Raw genomic sequence first — 21,959 nt, 5'->3', positions numbered from 1 at the left:
TTGTTTCAATTTAAAGGTGTAACCAAATATTATTTAATAACGGTCTTCAATTTTATAGTTGAAAACTATAACCTTTAACTTAATGTATTATAAATTTATAACTTCCAATAAGCATTGTAATAAGTTTTGTCACCATTGTCAAAGCTTTCAAAAGTTTTTTTTAATAAATCGTTTCATTTAAAATTATTATTTAATTTTAAGATAATTTTTAGAAGTAAGAATGTTCATTTTTGAAATACATATGAGCCTGGTCACAATTTATAGTGGTTATATGTTAGTATAAGTCAGTGTGGTGGCTTTATTAAACGTTCTTTTAGAGTAAAATATTGATTGCAATCAATAAATACCAATGAAGAAATATGATCAGGTTTAAAAGGCTTAAGTCTTACATACATAGGCACTTTTATACTTAATTACTATATATTAAGCTAAATTTAATATAGTGTGTAATAAACTAATAAATACTGGTTTACTTTTGTGGAATACCAAAGTTACTTATCTTTAATATATTATGAACCTCTTCAATTTTGGTTACAGTCATTATCAAGCAAAAATATGTATATTTTTACATATCTCTGTTTTACAACAAAATGGACAACCAATACTAAACAATATAAAGACCAATAAAAAATACTTAAATAGTTGACAGTGTTCATTATTATATAAGGTAATTTCATTATTTCAACCTTAATTCAAAAATTTTAAACAATACAATTTTACATAAAACATATTCTACTAAAGTTACCTAATGAAAAATTTGATTTGAATTTAACATTAGACAAAATAATATTTAAGCAAAATTGAAAATATTGAAAATATGAACATGCGTACCTCGTATAAATATCTTATTACCTATTATTATTAAATTCAGATTTTATTTAAATATTTACTTAAGCGATCAATACAATCAAATGAAGATTTTAATTATTTATTTACATAAATGATCAATGAAGTATGTATAAAATGTGAATATCTACTCAACAACTTGAAAATAGTTACTCAAATAATTTATAATAACTTATAATAATAGATAATTGATAAAATAATGAATAATTTATAGAAACGTTCAAAATTCAGTATTAAAACATTTAAAATTTAAAACTATAGCCATTATAAAATACTTACCACTATGAGTTAGTAATATGACAGATACATTTTTGGGACGTATAATATGGCTTCAACAATCACTACGATACATTCAAAATATGTTGCATTAACCAACTTTTGAAAGACGCACTTAAGGAAAAGTATTATTTAATTAAGAAGGTGCATTCATTAAAAATCAAGAAACGTCGGTGTGTAATTACGAGTTGGCATAGTAATAAAAGTATTTAACACTACTAGTATGCATATTATGCATTTCCGAGGGATATTAGACAGACAGTGACTTATGGACAGAAACATTTAGTTAAGAAACTAAGACTATTATAATATTATAGTGGCGCACACAAATAAAATATATACAAATACGTAGGATCCACTGACGTTACTGGATATTAGAATATCTAAACTTTGAATAATAGGGTGGAAGATTAAAATATTGATTTGATGAAATTAAAATTTTTTTTTTTTATGTTCAAACTTATCTTATTTTTAAAGATTCAGTTCAATTAAAAAATAGGTAAAGCTATATAGGTATAGCTAATGCAGTGACTATAAAGTCCTACGTGGTCAAATATAACTTAAGTTATTCAATAATTAGACAGTGTATATGAAAATATATAAGAAACCTAAATTTATTATATTGGTAGTTAGAATCCAAAAAATACCAACTAATTTCTAATTCAAAGTAATATATTTTGTGCATTCTAGACGGTTTATATTGTAAACATGGGATTATATCATATTTATTAGAAATATAACGATTTTTACAAATTATCAAGTATGAAAATTGACAATATTGCGATAGATTGAAAAATAAAATAAAATAACTGCAAAAATTGGAATAATTTACGTCTAGTGTTCCCTGACAAAGAACTTATGTAGAGCGTTAAGTATGAAATAATAAATATTTACCGATTTTGTACGGTCGCACGTATGGCACTGTGCCCATACGTTTTTTGGCAGAGGGTTGTGACGCTATGATGATTTTATCACAATGATAATAATCTAAAACTATAATGTAATGTAAATCATAAAAAAATATTCTTTGAATAATTTCATTTAATTTTTTTTTCAAATTTCCACCCTCCCCTCAGTTTTTAATTTTATATTCTGATATAAAATATTTTTATCTATAAAATATAATACATGTTACATATTTTATCATAAATTTATAATTCATAATTTATTTTAAGATCATAAGATAGAGTCAACAAATCCGGATAGGTATGATGACAAGCTCAAAGGCAGTTTTCGTATTAAGAAATACATTTGATATATTAATTCGTGTTTGATTCAATAATTGCTTATATATATATGATTGTAGTCTGTAAAATATAGTAAAAAAAAATCTACAATTTAAATAATGACTAATTATTACAGGGATTAGATCACCATAAAACTGATAATATTGAATATTTTATAGTACTTGCTGACTAAGCCAAATAATTATAGATTGTGCCTGTGTTATATAATTAAACAATAATATTGTTAAATGTATTATTCACATGTAACACGTATGTACATTTAACAATTCTTTATTATTATTCTTTCTTTTCTATTGTATTTTTGAATTATAAAAATTAATAAATAATCTATTAATCGTTATTATATAGAGAAGCTTTTTTATTTTATTTCCGTTTCAATGGATAATGCACCAATACTTTCTAAACTGTAAACTCTATATTAAAGGTCTAATTTGATTTCATTTGAATGCAGTCTACAAAAGCACGACAATGTTTAACGTTTCCCGTATTTTCAACATGCAACCCTATTCGCATTAGACGTGCACCATTATCATTCAATGATCATAAATAATTAAACGAGCAATAATTATATAATACATAAATCGAAAACTATTTAAATAGCCGTACAATATTATGCATGAGAAACATCGATTTTTTAGTCAAAGAAACATGGATGAACTATTCGAAACGTGTAGGATACATTATCCCTGCTTATGGTTTATTTTAATATCTTTACTTTGCACGAAGTGTTGCTCGTTGTCAACATTGCATATTAAAATTTTGCACCCATTCTGAAAAAGTTGAATTTGTATAAAGCATTTTCGACATACTTGCCACGTGTATCAAAATGTATACAATACACGATGTACTACGTCGCAGAGAACTATAGTATTATCTATACCTAAAAATTAAAACCACATAACTATTTCAACTATTTTGATCAAACAATTTTATAGACACACTTTATTCCATATTTAATACTGTATTATATTATGTAAAAATACGTGTTCATTTTTAACTTTAATGTAGCATATATTTTTACATAAAAAATATATTACTTACTGAGATACACAGATAAATATAAGTTTTATAAAATGGCCATTGAAATATAAAAAAAGGAAAAAAAAACATTAATTCTTAAGACCATTATTAAAAAAAAGTGTTATTTTATCCATTATATTACAATAATACCTTATAGTTTTAGTTTTATTTGTTTAGTTTTTTGTTTTTGTGCCAAATCACCCTTGTTTTTTTTAATTTACATTGATTTAATCAGCTCATGAAAATATTCTTAAGACCACAGACAAGTGAATGGGAATATAAATATATATATAAATATATAAATATATATATATATTTGTATTAAAAAAAAATTGTATTTATCTGGTGGTTTCTGGCAAAATCACAAATTGAAAGTTGCTTCATTTAATACTATTAAAAGATAATCAGATCAGTTAGGTTTCTCTATTAGAAATGATATGAAACAGAAGGGGAAGACTATTAAAGTAAACAGTCTCTTATAATTCAATTTATGAGTGATTATGTGTAAAACAAAGACAAGGTTAAATCGGGTAGAAACCCATATAAACGGTTTTACTTAAATTCAGGTAAGTATGATATTATATTTAATGGAAAGAATTATGGTTGGTTTTATTTTATACTTTTGTACTATTAACTATTGTCTATTTTATAATCAATTATGTAGGTTGTAGGTACATTCAAATGGAATCTATTAAAATGTTTGTTTTTATAATTCTGTATTAGTGACGTATCCAGAAGTGTGTTGTTTTGGAGTTGGTACAATGAAATCGATACAGTTATTTGAAAACCAGTACAACTTATTACCAAGTAAATTGCCTGTAGAATAAACTCTCTTTAAACTAATGGTCCAATTCACTGGGCAAAAGGAAAATACTCGTATATCTATATAAGATTTATATCCACACGTTGATTTTTTTTTAGAGAAAAATGAACAATATTTTTTATGTTGTATGATTAATATTTTTGATTTATAAATTTACTTCAAAACCATATGTTATTAGGGACCTCAGTAATATACAAGATACCTCATAAACAATTACTATTTTAAAATAGTGACAGCAATGTAAACTCCATTACCTCACTACACTAAATTAATAAATTCTCGTGGGCCGTGAGACACCGCGTATATTATGTATGTGTAATGTTATAGTATTCCACTTGCATGCATATGAACCTTTATTTGAGAAATGTATTCTGCACATTTTATAAAATGGAAATATATTCAATAAGTAGTGTAAATTAACTTAAAATATTCAAACCTAATTTTAAAATGCATAAAATGTGTAAAATATTTCGATTTTTCATTTAAAAAAAAGCTATTCTTTCGATATATTTTACACATTTCGTTAAAATAATATTGTAATTTATTATAATTCTTATTATTATTGTTATTTGTAAAAACATAATGATTTTACGTAAAATGATGAGTAATAATTTAAAAACATTTAAATTCATTAGGTATATTTTTTTTAGTATTTAGCTATCTTATATATTAATTGATTGTATTTAGTACTTTGCTCTTAAATTAAATAAATTAGAAATAAGTTTTTTATTGATGTATAAGTGTAGAAAATAAGTTAGGTATTGTATATAATAAACTAAACTAAAAATATATAATATTAATATTAAATTGTATTCTTATAAATTGCCTGCTATCTTCTGTAGGTTATAGGTATTGCTTGTCCTCAATGTGACTATTATCCTAAATACACTATTAAAAGGTCTTTTAATATAAAATGTTAATCCTTAATATTTTCGTTACCTACTTTAAATACTCTAAAATCTCTTTTCAAAACAACAGAAAATTACCGTATAATAATATGCATATGTAGTCATATTGTTATTGTTTACATAATTTTCATTGTCGTGAATCTGTATCAACGCAGTAACGCTTGTGTTTACATAGTCATACACCGTTGAAAACAATAACACTTGAAACTAAAATTGTGTTTCGTTTATATTTTTAATTTAAGATGGAATATTTTAGTTTTAGACAAAGGTACTTTTCAAACTTTTCATGATAAATATATATACCTATCTTTATTTTATATCCAAAGTTAAAATATTTGGTGGAATTATACCATAAATTATTTAATTTTTTTTGGTTGAATAAAGCATGTAAGTTTCTTGTGTGTTATTGTCACTTTATCATAACTTAATATATTGATTAATAGTAATTATAAAAACTGTTTGAGTTTGATAAATTTAAATTCATATTAAATATTTTTATTTAGTATTTATAAGCATACAAAATAATAAAACGTATATTTAATGTTTTAAATATCGGGAAAAATAATAATTAAAATCATTAATTGAATAGTAAAACATGACCGTGTGAAAAAAATAGAACTGCTTAAAAATTTAATCTTAACATAGTTTTTTTTTTTAAATTTTAGAGCAATATATTATAACAAATGTTATAATGCATAAAAATGCTTCCAATAATCAACAAAAATATTTTTCCTAAATAATGATTAAAATAATAAACCATAATAACTTTTTATTTTGAATAATTATCTTTTACATGCATGATGATAATTAAGTTAAACCTTGAATTTTCTCTGTGTATTTTTCTGCTTAGACACAGATACTTGCCTATATATAAATTGATATATACAAAAAGTTTAATATTAAAATATAGATAGGTCGTTGAAAAATTGTAATATTTTATGTGTATCAATTGATAAATTATTGAGCAAGAGCAAAAAAAATGTAGCTTCTATAACTGTAATGTAAACAATATATGACATGTAAAGTTATATAAAAAAACTCGAGAAACAGATATAAAAAAATACTTATCCCAAAAAATATTATTTGATTTTTTATATTTTGAATTTTTGCTTGTTAAAAACTATTTAACTTTTACCCGAAATGTCCAAACATTATGTAACACTTGTCTCCTAATAATAAATAAGAATTTTCAAAACTCTATTGCCAATATATTTTATTATGTGTAATATACACATCTCTAATAATATAATGTCAAAATCATACTCATATTTAAAAATAATTGAACAATAATTAAGTTTATGCCTAAATAATAAATCATTTTAATAAAAATGCTAATCCAATTTAGTTGTTAGTTTTTAGTTATTATAACCTAACTTAATTTATTTGTTGGCATATGATTAATGAAATGTCAATTTTAAAATCAAGTAATAGATTAATGTAGATTTATAATGAAAACAAATATTAGTTTATCATATAAAGCAAATAGCAATTATTGATTCATATTTAGTATGAATTTAATTTTAAATGGTGCCAATGGATAAAAATTAATACTATAGATAATATCATGAGCGTGTACAGATTTATGGCAAATGAATTTTCCTGCTGGTTGTTTTACTTGTTATTACTACAGTTTAAACAATATCGGCAACACATAATTTCAATTATAGAATTTTATTATTTAATCGTCCGTTAATAGAGTTAACATTTTACATAAACTTACCGCTATTGTTGACGTAAATAGACATATAGTACGTATAATAGCTTACATTTTAGCTCTATACATTCGAAATACTGACGGTAAAAAAAAATACTTGTATGTTGATGTTAAATTTTTTTTTTTAGATTTTCTGGAAAATCAATTTAATTTTAAACACCGTCAAAATATAGGGCGATATATGTATTAAATAACTGTGTATGCTAAGACCAATAATTTGGGGACCAAGTGTGACACATACCTATAATATGACTTATACTATATTTTTTGCGTAATAATTACAAAAAGACAAAAAATATTTATTTATATCACATATTATATAAGTATATTAAATATTAATAATGTAAATTAAAACTATTTTTTTTTTACTTTAAATATGAGTACAGAAACTTATTTAAATATCCATAAAGAAATTTGTATACCTATACAAAAACCAGGATGAATCTAAACACTGCATTCTGTGGTAAAACTCTCTTACTTTTAACGAATCATTCCCTCTTATTATTATAATTATTGCATTGTCTTGAACCTCTGTAATTGTTACTAATTAATATTTTGATACAAGTGTAAAATTGTTTTACCTTCGGCGCCGACTCTAAGGCGCGTTTTGAACTGTGTGGTAATTGTTAGACACAGTAAAAAGGGTTCGAGGATCGAGGACGATAAATTAGTTTTGCTTGGTAAATGTCGTACAGTTGAATAAAGGTCGTGGGCGCGCACGCACAACGGTCGTCCGAACGTGGTTGACGGGATAATGTGCCTATATTCCAAAAAAAGAAAATGAGAATAAAACTCTAGACCGAGAAACTTTTTAAATTACTTTTACCACCCGTACTCAATCCGAAGTTGGACGATCGAGCAACAATCATAATAATAATAACAACAATGATAATAAATGTTATTATAAGTTTCATAGGATTTTCTTTTAATCATACCTTAGGCCATAGGTACCTACTTAAAGTGTTAAAAAAAAAAATGCACATATTATACTGTTCGAGTTTAAAGTGAGTTACATTACGACTACGACAAGTGCATTATAGTATAGACGATGTGGATTTTCCCTCTGATTCCAATATTATTTTCATCGTATTATACGCTATATGTAACTGCATGTCTGTATAATTTAAAATACATACCAACACACATTCGCATTACAACGATGTTATGAAATATATACAATTCAAAATATTATTCGCTGTTTTAATAAGTTTTTTTTTTTATGAACCATTAAAGATTATTTATTTTTTACATAGATATTTCTGGAAAAAAGTAGAAATGAATTTGATGATAGAAGAAGTTTCAAAGTGTTTATACTGCATAATGTATTCAAAGAACAACAATTATATGTACTATATGAATAATTTTCCATTAATATGTTGGATAAGAAAATCATTGATAGTATATTAACATATAATTTATTGTTTCTTATTGAAAGAGATGAAAACTAACTATTATTGTTTAAGAGAGTATGTCATATACTCATTACTCAAATCATTGATATTGCACTCTATGACATATTTTTATTAGCCATATATGCAAACACATTTACCTAGAGTGTATATAGCATTTTTTTATGAACCATTAATGGTTGTTATTATTTATTTCAATTTCATAGAGTAATACTCTATGGGTTATTTTTAAATATTCAAATTAACACATTTCATTTAAATTATAATGCAATTAGATTATTATACTTTAATGTCTATTTGGTTTATATACTTTCTATATACAATTTAAAAAATTGTCACCTTGGTAAGTAGAGGTTGATAGAAACCTTGATTAACTGAGATTTATTTTGTTTACATTTGTTAACGGTTCCTAATAAGGTTTTTTATTTATTTCTAGAAAAATAATTCAAAAAATCGAAAACAACCACTACTAGTACAATTATTCAAACCCGATATCTTTTAGCAAAATCTAAAATGTTACGAAACGGACGTTTATTTCACAAGACTAAAAACCGAGTGAAATTGATTATTATTTATTGACTTCCATTTATGATTCTTCGCAGTGTACAATTTACAGTTAACTCATATGACTATTATTTGTTTACTGCCCAGTTATATATTCAACGAAGAATAATTGCGTATCTGAAACGTTTAACTATCACAGATGGTAGAATATGATAATAATATAATATTATACATTTATACTTTATAGTTAATACTATGTCTGTATTAAATACTATGACGTATTACATCCTGAACACTATAAAGGATGTACTTATTGATTAAAAGAGTTCGAACCAATTTAATGTCTTTATTCATTTATTGAATAATAAGCTGTACAAAATTTGACAAGAAAAAAGTTTATGTGGTAATTTTCTAGAGGTGATTTTTTGATATTTTCAATAATTTTCAAAAGTTTATGAAAAATATGATAGTTATTGATAAATATTAAAGACATTTTAGCATGAATGGTTTTGTCTAATTACACAATTATTGTTTTTAGAACTCAATAGTTTATCAATACTTTCAAATATTATTTCAATATCCTGTGTTAAGATGAGAAAACTCAAAGAGTGATTATTAGATAATCTAAGTGTGGATATCCTATCAGGCTTTTTATCAATATTTACATATTGTGCAAGTAATAATACATTTCATAGTTACGATATTTGTATTAGTAATGTAAATTTAAGATACTGTTATCACTTATCACTTAGTATGTAAGTTTTTATTTTTTAAAAATAAATTAAATATTATCCAAAGGAAAATAAACGCGTTCAGTAAATATATTATATTATATTATATTATAATATTATTACAACTATTATATTTTGCATTTATTAATCATTATTTTATGTTATTATAAATTATAATATTATATTATTATTAAGTATATTAAAATTAAAATTAATGACAAATTGAAAATCATAAAACTTATTTATATATGATATACATCACGCCATTTCTTTTCCAACTGTAAACCTTAAAAGAATGTAATTCCAATTTGACCACGAAATGAAACAATAAGATCTGTAATTTTAACTTGAGAAATAAGAGAATAAGGTCAACATTCCTTTTGAATTCCCAAGTCAATAGACAAAAAGGAAAGTCATAAAACGTATTCGACACATTGATCTATGTTTTCCAAAAGTCTAAGCTTTATCCTTAACCAAACTTGAGTAGCACAAACTATGTAGGTATGTTTTTTTTCAACATAAAATCAGTACAACTTTTTGGTTGGCTACTTTAGCTAATATTTGTAAATTGTATTTTATAAAAACGTAGGTCAGTAGATATTATTAAAACTTAATTATTTTTAATTGTGTATAAAAAATAATAATAATTACAAGAAACATGAACTTATTTCTTGCAATTTCAACGGCTATAACTAGAGTGCGGATTTTTTGCACTAAAAAGTATCAAAATATGCTATATAATATGCAGTAAAAATTGTAAAAATATGCAATACAATTTAAATTATTTACATCACAAATTTGTGTATTTATATATATATATATATATATATATATATATATAAAGGTATTGTAAATTAATATATTTTTTAATTTAATTTAACACGAAAATGAATAAAAAATAATAAAAATATGTAACAAGTAAACTAGAAAATGTTAATAATTTACATCACAATTTTAAAAAAGACATTAAAAGTTTGTGAGTTAATAAATTTATTTATATTTTATTTATTATTAAAATGAATGACCATATGCATTTCTAATTTATCTTCAGTGAAGCTGTGACATTTAACTGTCATTGTATAATTAGATACTGAGAACGATCGTTCGATGTCAACCGAAGTGATTGAGCCATATTTGAAGCAACTGAGTATTGATAAGTCTTGATAAATATCATGAAGTTGATCTTAAGTTTATCTCATAATTTTTCAATTATTATTTTGTGACTACAAAATTTATTTTTGATTTTCTACTCGACAAAATATTATTTTATACCTTTTTTTTAATCTTGCTACAATGTGCAATACATTTTGAATTTCCTAAAAATATGCAATGACCATTAAATATGCGAAAATATGCAAAAAAAAAAAAAATTTCGCTAATAATTTCAAATCAGTATGATTCGTATAAATTACTGATACAAATTCCAAAAAGTTTGAAAAAAGAAAAAAATATAATGCAATTGTATCTAGTTATAACTAAGAAATCTAGTGGATTTTAAATTAATATGCTTGTTATTATTTGATGTGAATAGGTATAATAAAATATATTTAAGAGCATTTTTAATGTTATATAATTTTAATACACATTAGTTGATGTACAATAATCGAGTATACAAATTGAAAATAAAATGTGTACAATAATTTCCAACAAGTTTATATAATTAATACACCTGATTGTACGTACTTACTTATCTAGATTCTGAGCTATGAATGCATTAGTTTAACAATGATATTTGGTTTTTTCTTTTGTCTTTATTATTTTTGTGTCTTTCATCAACTTAATGAACAAAAACTATGAAAATGTTTACGAAAAACCAGTTTTTGACACAATCAAATCTGTCTGTATTACTAATTAAAAAATAAATTATTAATAACAATATATATATTAAAAAATATATAAGCTTACAGACGGTCTTCGCTCGGAATCTATTTTCATAAAGATACAATAATATGTCATTGAATTCAATTTTAACAATTATTATTAAAATGGCCTACCTACTTAATAACAAAGTACACTTGATACCTACAACTATACCATGGTACAACTTCCCGGATGATTTTTAATGTAAAAATGTATTTAGTCACGTAATTTAGTGTTAAAAGTTTTATTATAAAAATTAAACAGAAATGTTGTCATAAAGATCTTAATTGTAGGAAGTTCACAAAAACCAGCCACAGGTGCAACCAAATGTTCAATGTTCAAATTATGGTTAAACTTTCTGACCCTTCAGTAAATATTTTATATTAAAGTTGTTGTTTTAACAGTTTTTTTTTACAATTTAAATTTAAATTTGTCATCGCATATTACAGATGTATTTCAAATAGTTATAGTATGATGTTTTATAATAAACATATTTTTATTTAAGATTTAATGTAATTACTAATTAGCTATAATTTGACTAGGTTTACATATTTGTATTATTTTATATTTATTAATCGTAATATAATTCTAATTTGAAGTGTAGTAAACTTATAATTAAAAACGTATACCTAATTTAAAGTACTGAGTATTTACCAGAGAAACTATGTATTTTTATTTATTCACTGAAACATGGATTCATTCTTAAATTTAATTAAAAGAATAACATTTTCAATTAGCATTAATGCATAATATCACGTTGTACAAACCTGCTGTGGACCTATGGTTCTGTGTTAGTGTTCTCTAATTTTAATATTATAGTATTTTAATGTATATGCTATGTTTACTCGAAAAAATAGTTTTTATGGTAGTAAACATATATATTAAAAAAAAATAAAAAACATAATCAACAATAGTTTTATGAAAACTTATATTGATCAGTGTAAAATCTTAAGTACTTAATGATATACTGATATATATATATATATATTATAATATCTATTCATAAATTCATAATATATGCATATAAATATCAATATATCAAATAATCTTCCTCTCCACACGCCTGAAAAAATAAAATACATGAGTGGAATAGTTTCTAATTAAAACTGAACGACATGGACGGGCAACATTCACGAAGAACGGTGGCAACAAAGAACCACATATTTATTACATATCAATCCATTCTAGATTTTAATCTCATTAAATAAAATTTCATTTTCATTTTTTTTCACCAATATAAATTTACCTATATATTATACTTACGAGTACATAATATAATCAGATTTTTTTAAATATTAAGGTAAAAAAAATAATTTTAGTATAAATCTTTAGTTTATCTCTTATAATATTCAAATATTTTACATTTTTAATTTAAACCTCACGAAAAAGTAGCTTTCAATATAATTATCCACATAATATAACCCGAAGACAAGAATATAAAAAATAAATAAGGTCATTATGTCATTCTATCAAGAAATGTCTAGTTGATTATAATCATCATGAAGTATTGAGGAGTAATTTGGATGATGGACCTTAAGATCCACATTAACTGAAGGTAAAATATTTTCTTGTAATATAGAACTAGAAAAAGAAGACACAACATCGTTCATAAAAAATTTAGAGATAACAATTAAAAATTCTAAGAATATGTGCTCTTCATTGATTTTAGGGAAAGCATTAAGCTTGAAAGATAGATCTTTCCGTGTGCTAATGAGTGCTGCACATCAAAGTCCTTAAAAATATGAAAATTTGATAACAAATTATATAAAAAAAATAATATATTTTTTTAAATATTATGTATTATTTTATCTATGAGTATGATTATACTGCGATTGTGTGTGTTAGAGATCAGTATTTGTAAGATATTTATATTTTATCATTGTTAATTTCTAAAATCTGGTCTATACGTATGGGTTTTTCTATATTAATTTGATAAACATATCTCAATGAAGAAAATATACTTAAATCATCTATTAAAAATAGTATTTTATAGCCTTAAAATATTAATGATGTATCAATGAAGAATAATTTCTACTTTTTAGGTATTGTAAAATAGTAATACATAGGTATTGCTAATTATTGTTTAAAAAATGTGCTTATTTTAGAATCAACTTAATAGTGACTAATAGTCTTGTTGGCTTACTATGTTAGCTGTTCAGCTTAAAGCTTAAAATTGAAAAGCATTAAATGACGCAGTGACTAAACGTTAAATAATGTAATTTTGTTCTTTAAATTGTTTTATGTATCCTTTCAAATACATCATTCATTATAATCTATTGACTATTAGTTTAATTTGTATTACTTATTAGTTTCCATAAAATACTTTGATAAGTAAGGGTAAGGGTATTTGTTCAACCTAAAATTTCTTGGACACGCTATTGATATACTTAATTGAGTAAAATCTAGTACCTATTATAGTAGAGTATCTCAAAACCATAACTTAAAATTAAAAAAGCATTTGTAATGGGCTTAAAATCTTATGAGTTTTGTTTTAAAATCTTAATAAAGAATAATAGTTCTCCTTCTCCGTAAATGGAAATTATTAAGGGGAGCTTGGTTTTTGAATGTCTTAATAACAATATCATTTAACTACTATAATTTATTATTTTTAATTAAGAACACTGTCTTACACATTCATTTGTCCTACCTTTATCATAATTAAAACTTCTAGTGCGTAATTTATACTTAATTTCAATAATTTGAATTTATATTTTAGCATATAAATATGAAAAGGTTATAATATTTGATATCACTAAATGTAATTTACAAAATACAATTCCAATCTTTTAAATTACGATTAAATATATATATATATATAAGTATATCAAGTATTAACTTTCTTAATTATAACGCTAGGTAGTTAATATTTTATGCGTTTAATTTATTAACTATGTACTTATATATGTAAAATATAGAAGAATAAATAAAACTAAAGATTTTTTAATTTGGATATTAACTTATATTAATTTAAAACCAAATGTACATTGAAGATAGAGAGGGTAAGTATATAATTCAACAAGATTTTGTACCAATTTGTATTATTATATTATTTTATATAGCAATAAATCAATTTTAAAAAAAGATTGTATAATGAGTCATAATTTATAATTTTTTTTTTTTGTAATTGAATACAATAGGTAGTTAAATTGGAGTAATTTTATTAGTTAACATTAGTATTTAAAATTAATGCTAAACGCTAATACTAACTTTAATTAATCTTATTTTAATGTTCATCTAATTTATTAAACTTATAATGTTTACATTGTTTACAATGATTACATGCATATATTCTATAATGACTTTAATGACATAACTAAACGTATAGTTACTTTGTTCTTGATAATTAAAACAATAGTTGGGCCTATGTTTATAACACATCAGGCCACCAATCACAATCGTATCTAATTTTAAGTCTTAAAAAGAGTTGTTTTACAAAGTTAATTTAACTTTAAAGGTTATTAATACTCATATTTTATTTAACCTTACCTTGTACTACATTACAAGAGTTCAAATAGGTACTTATAAATTAGCAGCTAAATTAATGAGCATGTTAAACATTTTATATTTCAATTTATTAAATTAACATTTTATCAATTTAAAACAAAAACTTTTTGAACTTTTTGTTTTTACACTTTGGTATATATCTAGATTTTAATACGACGATTTTAGTTAAATTTCTAAGTTAAGACTATGATAGTAACTATTTTGATTTATTGCTGTTCTAAATTATTGTTAAAAATAATTATTTCAGTGATATGACAACATTTAAATTAAATAGAATAATAATTTTCAAATATTTTTATTTTTTCCTTAAAAAATAATATGCATTTTTACATGTATAAATGACAACAGTGTTGTTTTATATTTTTATAAATTCTTCATGGATAAAAACTTATTTAGTGTTTAAACTTAGAAGAAATACTGAAATACTGAAATTAAAAAATTGAATAAAAATTGCGCTCATAATTTTGATATAAATCAAGCCAAAAGCTGTGTACATACTATATTACTAAAAGGTAGTGATTGTTTTATAAATTATTTCACAATGAACTTAAAATATAAGCCATGAATGAAAACTAAAGAACGATTTAATTATTTAAAACTATATTTTTGTTTGTAAATAATAAATTAGAGGGAAAAAATGATATTTATTATTACTCTGTTTTATGTTTTCAATATAACTGATTTATACACTAATATAATATATATAAATTTTTCATATCATAAATAGTAATATTTTATCATAATAATTAAAAATTACAATATCTAATTATTAAATAATGAGTTTAATTGTTCGTGGATTTTAAATCAAATGCAATTTTACGAATGGACACTTAACTAATAAAATATCCGTGGCTTAAAGTTTTTGTGATTTATGCGCATTATAGAAATAAACTATGGTGGTACCTTAAAAAAATTGAAATTTTAATAAATAATACTGTGTGTATAACTGCGCAAGCTAAGAATTATAAGATTATTCACGTAGTTTACAAAACAAAGAATATGGTATGATATTACAGAAGTTTTATAGGTACTATTTTATTCCACAGAAATATTTATTCAGTCAGTTGAATTTATTTGCAGTTTACTTTTATAAAATAAATAAAGGATTGTACTGATGTTTATTTATAGGTATACCTAAATTATATTATACGTGTAACTGTGTATGTGCACAGTCGCGAGTGAATGCGAATAGTAACCGGTGAATGTCGACATAAACCTAAATTGTTAGTGAATGTCGACAATTAGATAAAAACTGCGTTGCGTGCATTATTGAATCATAATACCTATATTGCAAACACAATTTTTATTTCAGTAAAAAAATACTTAAACACTTAATTTGTAATTGACATTTACCGTAATTGTAATGTGTTTACTTTACATAATACAAAATCTTATTCTTTTGGACCAATCAATAGATAAAAAAATAAATTGCAACAAAAATCTGATTTCAAGTATTAGCAATAAAAATATGTCAGAGCATAGTAAGTGTTTTCTAGATCATGTATAAATTAATTTTACATATATTCCCACCCAAACGTTTATCGTGAATAAATTGATCCTAAAATCATTTTAGCCGTTGCATTAAATACTTTGATATAATATAAAAGGATTTTTAATACATATCTGCCAAAAATAGTTTTATACATCTATATATCAGTTTCTATCGTGTAAATATAAAAAATTTAAATAAGTCTATGTAATTTTAAACTATAGGAGTATACGTGATCTATTAAAAAAATTATAGACAAGTATAATAAATAAGTTTCAATTGCAAAAAAAAAAATTGCATTACAAAACATTAAAGTTGTAAACATATTGGGATTTTGTATGATAAAAATACCATGAAAGGTATTCAAGTATATTTGTTTATTTATATCAGTATTTCCCAATCTTTTTTTTTACTCAATACCCCTTTTGAGTTTTAAAAAATCTTACGCCAAGATCCCTAATAAATTAAAAATAATTACAATTTATAATCAACAATTTAATTTAATAAAAAACAAAACTCTATGAACGATTTTCTCTTTTATATACTACATTTTTATAGCGTGTATACATTTTATTTATACCTACACATTATATTGCAATAATTTATGATTATGAAGAATAAAAATGAAAGTCACAGTAGAATTGAGGCGATTCAGGAGGGGGCCTCCTTAGCACCCCCTTCATTAAAACGCCACTCATCAAAATTAAAAACCCACAAGAGGCAGTACCCACCGCCAACTACGGGAATCACCAAAGCATAATTGTTATTTAAATTTAAAATAAGTTTTAATAAATGATTAATTGTTTTAAATTAATTTAATAACTAGCACATCTATAATATTGTTAAAAATATTGTGTATTATAATAGGTAAAATGTGAAAATATAATATGATTATCCTAACCACGTGATACAATATAGATAGAAATATAATGTGAAAAATAAATTATTAAACATGAATATCGAGGGACAAACAAATATATAAATATATTATTTTTTAGAAGATTAAATTTAAAAATGGTACACTCACGCTACACACAACAGATATTTTACACGTAAAGTGATATTATAATATGTAGGTACACCGTACACATAATAAGTGAAAACATAATATATTTTGCGTAATAAAGAACATTTAGTCTATTTAAAATTATTTCGTGCATTTTCAAAAATTAATTAAACCAGTCCATGAAATAAAATTAATATTTATAATGAACTTTATTATAAACTTAGCATTGGTGCAAGGACTGATCTTTACTTCATATCTTTAAGCTATAGACAACAATCATTTTCTAAACCAAAGAAAATGTCTCAAACATGGGTAAATAGGTTTATCTTTTTTCTTTTTCTTTTTCTTTTAAGAAATGTATTTTAAAACATACATATTTCTTTACTTTGATTAGAAAAAAAGTGTAAATCTGTCTGCAAAAGTGTGAATTATTAGCCTAAATAAAAACGACCAAGTAAAAAATTGAAAGAACAAAAGAAAAGTTGGTGAACATAAGAAATAATTTTTGTGTCAGAAACAGACATAATAAGTAAAATATCTGGAAAAAAAGAACCGAAGTTTTAAAAAAAAAAGATATTTTATTTTCGAAAAGTATAATATATAAATCTATAAAAATTCTTTTGATGTATCTTACCTTAGGTTTATATTTTAATATTTGTCTTTAGAAATGAAACTAGAATATACTTGTGAAAGGCTGAAAAAATCATTTAAAATCCTTAAACACGGCAGGTTGCTTTGTTAAAAAAAATAAGATGTTAATTTTTTTCTCTGCATATTATAAATGACTTCATAATTTTTAGTAATTTAGAATTATTTTCAATAATATTGATTAATAATTATATGTCCTGCAATTATAATTTGATATCATATAATTATTTATTAGTAAATACACCATATAAATATAGCAATTTCAATATAAAAAATGTACAAGATATACGAGAATAATATGTATATGAAAGTTTATGATATCAGGTCCTTATACAAATATAAATAAAAAATGATTGAACTTAAATACTCAAATTAACACTAATTGTTTTTATGTTGGACATCACCTTTTGGACAACAAAAATACTTCAATACTTCAATATTCAACTTTAAATTATAGTTTTTGGAAGAAAATTAGATTAATGAAGCATATTTGATAGAAAATCAAAAGTAGTAAAAATGTTAGTACTTTTCTTAATAATCAGGAAATTAACAAAACACAGTGAAAAACGGAAATAATTTTGCAACACCTGTAGTTTTCAACAAAACCAATTTTTTGTTGTACTTCAAAAATGAATAAGCTCAACTACTCAAAACTTTTGCCAAATATTTATATTGACAGTTTTTAGAAATTATATAGTTTTCAAAGTATTTTGACATTTTTCATGCTATAGAAATTAACTATAAAAATTTTAATTATCCAATTTTTTTTTTCGATTTATAACTATATCATTTTTTATCTAAATATAAAAAAATTAAAAATACGTAATAATACGATTATATTATTATCTTATTATCTATTATATTATATTATATAATATTTTTTAAATAATAATAATAATATAATTTAGATTCCAAGCGGAGCGATTAATTGATTAAATATATTGATTTTAAAATGATGTGTGTGTTTTTTTTTTGTCTGTCATCACATTTTAGAACAGTAATAATGTGTTTCAATTTTCAACATTTTTTTTTCTATCAATATTTTTTTATAACAAATTATTCGCTGTCAAAATTCTAAAAAAAAAATTATTAAATCCCATATAAGTTGAATTTATAACCGCATAAAACATTAAAAATAAATAGGGCAATTTTTTTTTTATTTGAATTTGGGAAAATCACATATTTTAATAATGAATAAAATTATGATATTAATTATTTTTTGGTTATTGAATTACATTACTCCTGGGGATTTAAAACGTTTACAGGCTTAAGTATAATTTTACATTGTAACATTTTCTAAACATGAAAATTAATATTTTGATTTTATTTTTTTGTAAATCATACCATAAACCAGTGGTTCTTAACCTTTTTCGAATGATGGAATACTTAACATTTTATAAGGTTTTCGCGGAACACAGCCGTAAACTACAACAGTAATTATATACATTTTTTAATTTTTAATATTTTTCTTACTGATTTCAAGATTTTGGAGGAACAGTAAGTTATACCAAGACTTATGTTCCGTGGAATACCGGTTAAGAACCACTGCTATAAACCAATGCACACTTATTTTACGGTAAGCTGTATTGACTGAAAAGTTAATAACAATAATATATAATTATATAAATTATATTTATTCTTATGAAACTATTTAAACATTAATAGTAAAATAACGTATACACACTGATAAATTATTGAATTCAAATTTAATACACCTATTGAAATTACCTAATCCATATTTTTTTAGCATTGCTTTTAAACTAATTTATTTTACTATTAGTATTTTGGTGAGTATATTTTTTTTTTTGGAAATATTTATTACGTAGGTCATGTCTTAAAAATAATTTACGGTTGAAAATGCAATGTCTTAAAATAATGGTAGTAAAAAACATTAATAAAAAAATTAATATGATTTTCCGGGAGAATTTTTTTTATTTAGATTTTAAAATTTATTATAAAAATCTTATACCAAATTTTTAAAGTTTTTGACAATGGAATACTTTTTTTTGTTTTTCTTGATTATTAAAAAATAATTGAGAACTACTATCAGTAATAACCCTCAAAGTTAAGATAATCGAAGCATTTTTACTACCTCAAAAGATGACGATTAACTAAAAAAATAACACATTCATTCTGTAAGATCAATAAATTCATCGCTCAGCTCAGAATTAAAAAAAATACGTAATGCATAACATTATAATTATGTGAAAATTGTATACATAAATAGTATATACTCATTATTGGCAAACAAAACATAATAATCTTTTGGAAAAATATATTTCTTTGTTAATTATTATTTACAAAAAAAAAATATATATAAAATACTAATATTACAGTCGGTATTTTACAAAAGTAAATAATATTTATGAACAGGTTAATACAATACGATGTTTTTTTATGAATTCCAAACCCAATATCAAATGGCCTAAATGTCTAATGACATAAATTAAATACAAATATGTATTTAAATTATTTTACAGTTACGACATACATAATAAATAACCCGACCAGATACAACACATTTGGTAATGCGTGTGAATATTATGGTTAAGGTATATTGTATGTTTCTGAATATATATGTATGATTTATACTTTGAACCAATGCTACTCTTATATACTATTATGAGTAGAAATCCATTTTATAACACATTTTTATGCCGAGAGAGCTAAGGTTCTTTGAAGAACCGAATACATTAAGGTAGACGAATATATTTTAGGAAAGAAAAACAATTTTATTTTTCGTTCTAAATAAATTTAATTTTACAGGAGATTCAAACATGATCTATATGCTTTTGACAAACGTGTAATATACTAATGTGTATTATTTTTTCAAATTGCGGTACCCAAATATGTATAATAGTAATACACTTATTTCATATTCACATCTCACGCGTGACAAAAACTATACAAAAAAATAACGATATTATAAAATATTATAACATTAACAACTCTTTAAATAATTTGAAAATGAAAACAGATCAAAAGTGGTTTTTTTTTATTCATCTAACACATTTTGCAGAAAAATATAAAGAATATGAATTATTAATTTTAAATTCGGTAGAGAAATTTAATTACACATTATATATTATTATTTCAGAAATTACAGCGAATACATTTATACATAGCTGAAATGAATAAATTATATAAATGAAAATATGCTATTACAGATCAATGTAAGCACTCTTAAGTATAGCAGCTAGTAAATTTATTAGCTGTTGTTGAATATGGAACTTTTGATAAAAATGCCCTACACTAAAAGTTTGGATCATATAATATATAATTTAATGAAAGGCGGGCACAGATCTTATTTTAAGAATATCATTGTAGCAAGACTACAAACGTTTGAGAGAAAATTTTGAAAATATATTAATGTTAAATGCTGTAGTTTCTAAACTTCGTAACATAAATAATGTAAACTAATAGTATAACATGATCTATATTTAGGATGGCTTAACAAATTTGAAAATGTATCGTTTAGTTATATATAGGTACATAGTATTTTTAATATATCATACCCTATAATAGAGCTGTAATTATGAATTTTCGAACTTCAATTTAATTTAATCGATAAATTAGTAGGCATTAAAAAATGTCCTAAAAAAATTAAATTCCTCAAATAATTCAATTAAATTTAAAAAAAAATCCAAAATGTTAAAAGAAAATAAGACTTAGAAAAAATAATAACATACGATTTTACAAGAAACATATTAAATAATAATAACAAAAAACACACTAAGGATACGAATGGAATTAATTTGCAAGTAATTATTAAACAATTCAATAACAGAAGGTAACATCCGTAAGTAATAAGATTTTATTATAGGTATTTATTTTCGTACGATAGTGTAGCTGCAGTATAATTTCTACAAAAAATGCGTCCGTTTTCGTTTACACATGGGAACATAAATATTGTTAGTATTTCGTACACTATCCACCTTAATAGCATAACAGTTAATACAACAGACGGACGTGTA

The 21,959-nt window shown here is 23.1% G+C and overlaps 1 protein-coding gene across 2 annotated transcripts in view; it reads right to left on the bottom strand.

Annotated features, from left to right (window-relative positions):
• Positions 1–21,959, bottom strand: part of LOC132917478 (uncharacterized) — a 262,491-nt gene that overhangs the window by 235,594 nt on the left and 4,938 nt on the right. Inside the window, exon 2 of one of the 2 annotated variants that reach the window (XM_060978230.1) lies at positions 7,416–7,594. The exons of the other annotated variant lie outside the window; for it this stretch is intronic. The gene's annotated coding sequence lies outside the window, so the exon portion shown is untranslated. The remainder of the gene's footprint in view (positions 1–7,415; positions 7,595–21,959) is intronic. 2 annotated transcript variants of the gene reach the window in all.

The sequence above is a fragment of the Rhopalosiphum padi genome, chromosome 1, assembly GCF_020882245.1.
Source record: "Rhopalosiphum padi isolate XX-2018 chromosome 1, ASM2088224v1, whole genome shotgun sequence".
NCBI classification, from domain to species: domain Eukaryota; kingdom Metazoa; phylum Arthropoda; class Insecta; order Hemiptera; family Aphididae; genus Rhopalosiphum; species Rhopalosiphum padi.
The sequence above is the reverse complement of the archived record's forward strand: the minus strand, read 5'-3'. Positions and strand labels throughout refer to the sequence as shown.